This window comes from Etheostoma spectabile, chromosome 7 (assembly GCF_008692095.1).
Source record: "Etheostoma spectabile isolate EspeVRDwgs_2016 chromosome 7, UIUC_Espe_1.0, whole genome shotgun sequence".
Classification (NCBI taxonomy): Eukaryota; Metazoa; Chordata; class Actinopteri; order Perciformes; family Percidae; genus Etheostoma; species Etheostoma spectabile.
The window spans coordinates 21,868,981-21,877,228 of record NC_045739.1 but is presented as its reverse complement, the minus strand read 5'-3'; the positions used below and the strand labels follow the sequence as shown (position 1 = coordinate 21,877,228).

The 8,248-nt window shown below is 40.2% G+C and overlaps 1 protein-coding gene across 5 annotated transcripts in view; it reads left to right on the top strand.

Moving 5' to 3' along the window:
- Positions 1–1,726: 1,726 nt before the first annotated feature.
- The window catches only part of snphb (syntaphilin b), a 24,496-nt gene continuing 17,974 nt past the window's right edge, over positions 1,727–8,248 (top strand). For all 5 annotated transcript variants that reach the window (XM_032521053.1, XM_032521052.1, XM_032521051.1 and 2 more), the window contains exon 1: positions 1,727–1,911. The gene's annotated coding sequence lies outside the window, so the exon portion shown is untranslated. The remainder of the gene's footprint in view (positions 1,912–8,248) is intronic.

The window sequence follows — 8,248 nt, the reverse complement described above, 5'->3', positions numbered from 1 at the left end:
TGCTTTTCTAACTCAAACATTAGGTATAGTTTCCTATAAATGAGGTTTATGGACCATATATTCAAAAAATAACTGTAAAACTGAAGTTAATACCTTAGTGTTATGTAGTGTTGAACATTGAAAAAAGTGACAAACATTGACAAAAAATGTCAAAAGTGTAAGAATAAACGTAAAACGTAAGAAAAAGTTAAAAACGTTGATAAAAAACATCAACAAAAGGGTTGATTTTCAATTTTGACGGGAAGACAACAGGAGGGTTAAATGAAGTAGCTATTTATGAATTATGCTTTGGACACTGATCAAGTGGACATGATGAGGCCATTTAGAGAAAGTGATGTGTTAGTGACCTCTGCTGCTAAAGACTGAGTGTTACAGTCATAAACATTGAAGAATTAACCCGCATGTTGTCCTGGGGCAAATTTTACCTGTTTTCAGTTTTTTTATCACAAAAAATGGACCTTCGAAATAAGCGCTGAAAATGTCAACATTACAAATATCAAATAACTTTGGAAAAAACATCAAAAAAAGTACCCACAACTTTAAAAAATTGACAATTTCTTTCATTGTTGACGGGAAGACAACACAAGGGTTAAGTTAACAGTATCTTTGATCTACAGTACATGTAATATCTGTACTATAGAATAGATGTAGTAAAGCCCCCACCCATCCATTTGGTTGCAGGATCCCACAAGCCAAGAAATACACAACACCATGTCTTACTAATAAAGTAAGTATGTAAGTAAATAAAGTATACATTACTCATTTGATTTTTTGTGTCCTAACATTTGTGAGGCCTGTATCCAGTCACTCGCAGTCAGTAATTCATTTTGAACATGTTTACACATATTTCACCACATGTATGGTCCACGGCAGAGTGCTGAGTCCATAATATGTCCCCTAGAGAGCAGCATCGAGAAGAAAAAGAAGACATCCAGGGACGAGTGTGACGGCACATTGTGAGTGACACAGTGACTGCAGAGTAAATGCATCATTCTCTGTGCCTTTTTATTATTGTGTCATATAAACATAGAAATAAAAGGGTTTTCATTTCTATTTCTATATATATACATTTGTGCCTGCATGGGCTGGCAAGACATAATCTAACAAGCCAGGACCAGTATCCTTCCCAAACATTTTCAAACAATGATTTTTTTCTTTTTTTTAATTAAGCTTAATAAATCCATATAATTTGGTTTGGTTTTTATTTTTAAATATTTACCTCTTGTGGAAGAAAATGTTCTTTTAGGTCCAAATGAGTTTTATTAACTGGAGACAGAAGTTCAGAAGAAACTGCAGAATTATTTCTGATCAGAGTGAGTTTCTGGCTATGGTTTTTATTAGGAGTGGTAAAAAAAAAAAAAAAAAAAAATCGATTCATGTTTAGTATGTATCATGATATCGTTTGGTGACGATTTAAAAAAAAGCTTTTCTTTTCCTCAGAATCGATATTTTTATTTATTTTTCCACCAATGATTCACCTAAATATTTTTTGTTTATGCAGTAGACTACATCGAGGGCTGGTACTCTTGCTGCCAAAACTGTGTGAAACCATAGACTGACTCTATATTAATAACTAATATACAGTCTAGTCTATGGGTGAAACTGTAGACGCCGAAAACGCTTGTCGAATATCCAACTCAAAACTTCCCTGCGGTATGTTTCCTTTAAAAAAAACAACCAACACAAAAAAAAAACGACGTAACGTGACGCATATGCCTCCATCCGTATACCCTTGCGTCCTTCCTCACGCGTCAGCTACCCAGCGCACCCCTCTCGTCTCCTCTCCCCTCTCCCCGGGTGTGTGAGCCAGGATCGCCGCTCCATGCAGCGGAGAACCGCAGGGAAACGATGAAAACCGAGGCGGTGGAACCACGAAAGGACTAACGGCGTTACAGGAAAAGGGGGGCACAGGTAAGCGAGGCCTGTAGTTGTCATTGAACTCATCAGCGCCTTTAGCCGCGACACAGCTGCCATTTCGCGGAGCCTTGGGAAGTGAAGAGATACAGCGTTGTGCGTATCAAGAAAATAGAATAGAAATAATCTAAGAATGGAGAAGCCGTGCAGGAAATGTGGGGAGCTTGTTGGTGTTGTTTTTTTCTTTAGGAGCCGGGCGGGTTCCGCAAGGCTCGAGCTATTTCAGCTGTGTCTGTTTATGTTGGTACAGCTGATGGAGGGATGCTGCTGCGCAGTGCGCTCCGGCAGATGTTTTTGCGCGTCTTGTCATCCTGTGCGCCCATGTCCCCAGGGCCTTTGGGCGTCAGTTCCATGTTGTCCACCGGTGTCATTACAGGATATACTAGATATTCAATCTGACTTTTCATGGTGAATGGGAACGTCCCTGACTACTAACCCCGACTCTGCAGAAACTGCTCACTGTGTGTTGAACCCAAAGTAAGTGACATCCGTGTTTGTAGCATGAAAGTCGGCTGCAGTTTGACCTTGCAGCATTTCTGTTTTTTCCAGGAACGCAGGTCCCACCTGACAGATAACAGAGGCACAGCTCTTTTTTATATCTTGCCACTGAATTACTGTAATAACATTAACGGTTTATCCAATTTCCAGGAGGCTGTATGGAGTTAGCTCAGTGTTCATTGAATTTCCTACCACTTCCCTTCCACATCTTTAATATAAAAGCCTATTCCTTCATGTAACAGAACAGTGCACACTTGGAAATAAATGGTGTACACAGAGCTACGTTTGGTTGGGGATTCTGCCAGATCTTCCTGAAAAACCTTGGCACAAAAACACAGGCCTTATTTTGAGAGCTAATACTCTCTGATGGTTTCATACTTTTCTTCTCATGTAACCGAAAATACTCACATGTTGTCAGAGTTAAGTATTTGCATACGGCAAAGTGCACCACATACAAGCAAGCACTCTTAAATAAATACTAACATAGACAGATTTTGAGACAATGGGCCCCTGGTCACAGACATGTAAAAAGCCCCCCACCCCATTCCAAACTTGGAGCAAGACACCTAGAATAAAAATACACTTTGTAGTCATTTTTGTCTCTCTTTCTAGTCGTTTTGTGTCTTTTTGTAGTGTTTCAAGTCTCTTTGGAATCATTTTGTACCTCTTTCCTATGTTTCTTTAGTTACTTTGTAGTCCTTTTGGCCCCAGGCCCTGGACCCTTATGTTTTGTTCAGTTATCCGTCTGTACATATGAACCTTGTGTGAATGCTGACATCTTTTTTACATTAGTTGTATTATTCAACTTGTCAATTAAATTCATACTTATGAAAACCATTCCCACTTTTCCAACTATTCTCACTACTTCAATGTCTTCTTACGGATTTAAGCTCTTAATCCAGTTTAGCTTTAGCAATTTAGCTATTCAGCATTCACACGCGTTTTCTGCAGGAAATGCATTTTCTATCTTATTTATGATTGATCATTTTGATGGTGAATAGAAATATATTTCTTTCTTCTGCCTGTAAACACATAAGAACAATAAGGAATATTAATCGCAAAAACATAGCCACAAGGAACGTAGTCCCGCATTATACATGTCTCCACAGCACAGTGTCAGTGTCAGTGCTGCAGTAGGGTCTGGCTGCACCGCATATATTTTGGGATAGGGCAAAAAAAAATATCGGGCTTCATCCCAGCAGTGTATATCCATTGAGCCAGACTACAAGGAACACAATGCATTCACAGGAGCATGAATCCATTGAGTATTATTGCTATCTTGCTTATTGCAGTGATGGTAGAGTGCACAAAGCACTGTGTTGTTGACTCGCTGCAAAAAAGCATAATCTTCCCAAGTCTATTCATCTAATTTCTAGTCTAAATATCTAATAACACTAAACACAAAACACAAACCCCTAACAAGTAATATTTCAGTGAGGTATAGGGACGTTTTTCCAGTCGATGCATCCTAAATATCTTGTGCAAGGAAAGATATAAGTAAGTCTTGAAAACATCTTGTTTTGAGTTGTATCTCAGATGAAACAAGCTTTTTGACATCTCGTAATGCTTTAAAGCCGCTGTGGTATTCGGAAAAGATGGGTCATCTTGTTTGAAGATCATATCTCATTTAAAAAAAAATATTACCAAGTGAATTTTCACTTGTTCCATTGGCAGATGTATTTACTTACTACATGCAAAAAAAACACCTTGTTTTCATCGTTGTCTCCTTTTTGAAGTGGCCTTTTTTCCAGTGCTGTCCTTTAGAGCAGGTCACTTTTGTCACCATCTTGTCAGCTGCAGGCTCCTCCATCCTGATCCTCAGCGTTCTCAGCCAATGGCAGCTCTCCTCCTGCTCACGTTCCACACAAGTGGCGGACTGACCGTCGCCATGGTGACTTGGCAATAGTTTTCACAGAATGGTGTTCGCTCAGAAGTGCACATGGTGGGAAAATCTTTAATTCTGTCTTTTTTTCCCTGTGATAATCCTAGAACTATTGATCGCTAATAGTATAACACTGCAGCAGTGGTCTCACAGCACATGCAACCGTTAACTTCAGAGATTTATTTGTGCAAAATCGCCAATAGCTCCTGCTTGTTGTTTTTCATTCTCCCATCTGCCTCCTCTGAACTGTTGACCGTAGTGCTACTCACACCATTTAACTCTATTGGCTGCTGTTATTGCAGGGGAGGAAACCGCATTTCCATATAATCAGTCACTCAACATTTATTTTTATAGCCTTTTACGGTACACCAACCAGAAGGTATCCAAAGTGCTTTATATCAAGGAACAAGAATACAACTTACTGTAAAATCCGCTCTGATAACATGCAGTAAAATCAGGGAAAAAAATTACATAAAAGCAGGATGAAACAGGAAAATGTCCCAGCTGTCTGTGTCTAGCCATGTAGAGACAGTCAGCTATTTACACAAACAATTAGGGCTGCTATGAGTAAAACATTTGCGATATGCGCTAACTTAGCTGAAGATCACGATAACGATATTACTTGCAATGAATAAACAGATATATATTCAAATGCACTCAGTTCTGCCTTTCGGTTGCTTTCAGTATTCTGCCAAAATACAACACATTGCTTGTTGAATTTCAAACTAATTAAAGGAAATCCTTTCAAACATGCTTATATTGAAGAAATTGAACATTGAATTGAATAAAAAAATTGCACCACTAACAAAGAATTGTAGTTATGTCTGCTGATATTTTCTTTCAAGTAACCCCAAAAAATCTCTGAGTGTCTTTCGTGATGTGTCACAGCCTTTCGCGATGTGTTTATTGCACCAGTTGATATTGCGATGACGATTATAAAACAATATATTGTCCGGCTCTAGTCTATGTCCACAACATTCCATTTGTGGATCCTGTACCACCCCGACTCCTTGCTGAACTTGAAACTTAAAATGAAACTGTTGATGCCGTTAGACCCAGCCCTGCCGCTGTGACCCCTGCTGTAGGCTGAATTTGAGTTGCTATCACCGCTAACTACGGGTCTGTCTCTGGGACTTCCCCCCGTTCTCCTCCTGCCGAAGTGGTCTCCTAGCAGCGGGGAGTGAGGCAGAAGGACCCCGACGTATGCTAGCTAGCTAATTTACCTAATTTTTGGTCTGATAAACAGTAAATTAAACACTAAAATGAATTTAAACAGTAAAGTAAAAATACTGGTTATAGCAGCTAACAGCTTTTCTCTTAAAGTTGTAGTATTCAACGTGTGTGACTTTAGTGTCTTTGAGCTCATTGTTTTGGTTAGAAAGTCCACAACTGACTGTTTTGCTTCAGTCTTACTATTTTCTTCAACCTCATTTCCAAAAAGCTCTGATAAACACTGTATTATACCGAGACCAAAACAGAGTTAAACGGAGAGTGGGTATTGGTCTTCTATTTGTCCAATGGACCGAAACACAACTTTAAATGCTATATGTAAATAGGCAACTGTTGGCTTACATGTTTGCTATATCATAACCGGGGATATATTACTATTTTTTAACACAAAGAAAGCGATTTTCATAGTCTATCAATGCATCTTCATCCTAATGTAGCCAGAGAGAGCCAAAGGCAGTGTGTGTAGTCTTCGGTCTCCTCCTACATAACATTAACGTGATTGTGAATATTGATCTCCTGTTTCATATATGCTCTTTGCTCGTCTGGCCTCTGAGAAAAATAGTTCACACAGAGTATTAGCATGATCACTTAGGCTGCAGCGCTCTGGCATGCTTTTAATCGCTGCTGCTTGGCTCACTAATGACAAACCCATGGTGTAAGATATTTTGAGTGCTTGACCTGATTAAAGTAGTGGCATGGGCCTTTTTTTCTACCCAGCTCTTTCAGCCAATGACGGCTAAATCGTGTTCATCAATCTTGTGAGACCATGGTGTAAGAAAACAGCAAAAAGAAACCCTTTGCTGGGCTTAACATCAAACAAATAAACAAGTAAAATTTAAGTTTTAGTAGCACTTGCTAGATTACGTACACCTCTCCATTTTTGCGTTCACCTTCTGTCTTAAGTGCTGATTGATGGTCCTGTAAGAGCTGTGTAGTGTCATTGCTGTGCTCTGCTGGATTGTAGCTAAGCTAGTTTGCATCCGCTGCAGCAGAAGGGTGACTCTGCAAGATTGTGCAAAAAAAATAAAAAGTCACTGTTTGTGCTCTTTACTGAACGCTATTTCCATCTTGCATTTACTGAGGAGAGATTTGATGAATGTGTGAGGATATGCGTGACTTTTCTCCAGCGATGCCCTGCTTTTACAATTATCCACTTTTCATTCTTGAACTACCTGCATGTCCACGGAGAAACAGAGGCTGGAAGGAAAGGGTAGCTGCTCTCCAGTCTGCTCTTGTGGTTTATGTTTTCCATTCGAAGTGTCGCCACATTGGGGGCACTAACAGTTGCGGTGAAGGCTGTCTAATTGTGAGTGTCTGCATATACCAGAGCTGCTCAAACGCTGACAGAGGGGCCCAGTGTGTGGAGTGAGTATGCGTACGCCTACTGTAAGCCATTGTTTTTGCTTGCTTGACAAATGCAAACACAGCATGCATTGCAGAATGTCGCTAGTGAACATCCCCGAAATGTTATGACTGAGTGGGCAGCTGGAGTTCAAATACTACCAGTCGGCTCTTCCTCGCAGCTGTTTCTGTCAGCCGACTGTCCGCTGTACATTTTGGGCTCCCAACGGTAAAACCTAAACCTCATATAACCCATCACATATTCTTTTTCAAATATAATTTTTTTGGGCGTTTTTAGGCCTTTATTTTGATAGGACAGCTTAAGACATGAATTTGGGAGAAAGAGGGGGGGAATGACATGCAGCAAAGGGCCGCAGGCCGGAGCCGAACCCAGGCCCACAAACCTCCACACATGGGCGCCCGCTCCACCAACCGAGCCATCCAGGAGCCCAACCCGTCACATTTTAATCTGTTTTGGGATTAGCGTGACTTGACTTGATGATGTGAATTATTAAATAAACATATGTGCATCCCAGTAGTGACACTAAAATGCAGTGTTTAGGATGATGCCAATCAGTCATCGTGCCACAATCACATCTGAGTTTCCACTGGCCGAAAGCCATTATACTGGTGAAAAAGAGGAGTCAAGTGAGTGAGAGTGAAACACTTTGCTCTTATCAGTATCTTATCAGATCCTTAAACATATATTTATTAGGGCTGAGTCTGCGGTCACTACCATAAACACTGAAAACTTGTGAGGAGGAAAAGTACAGGTCCCAATATTAGAACGAATGATGGTTAAGATTGTACATTTTCTAGAATTTTCGTCGTCTGATTAGTTCTTACCCCTAAGAGAGGAAGATAAGATAAATAGTACGTATGTGGCTCCATGTGTTCTATTGTTTTCTAAAACACAAGAAGCATTTTTCAACCACAGAGCATCAAATAGAGTAGATGCCTCTCATATCCGTAAATGATCTCTGTGTTTAATATGAATAAGAAGAGTATTACTGTTTATTTTGCATGCTTATGCTTAAGCTTTTAAGAATAAAGAATAAAAAAGGTCAATGTTAAAAATAAAAGGATAATACACACAGTAGGTAAAGAAAATCTAATTTGTCCATCAGTCAGTGCCTCTCGCTGATCAGTGTTCAGATAGGGGACGGGTTGGGAATGACCAAAGGGGCTTTGGCTGAGAAACACTCCAGACACAAACATACACACACTTAGTGTGGAATGGCTCTCCTGGTTTAACAGCAGTGGCTCAGTCCTGTAGACCGCGGGGCTCTGAACCTCTTGTCTCTGCATTTGCCTCCTTGTCGAATGGGAACGCACCGAGCATTCAAGGAGTGAGTCACACTTTCCCTCACACAGATACACACC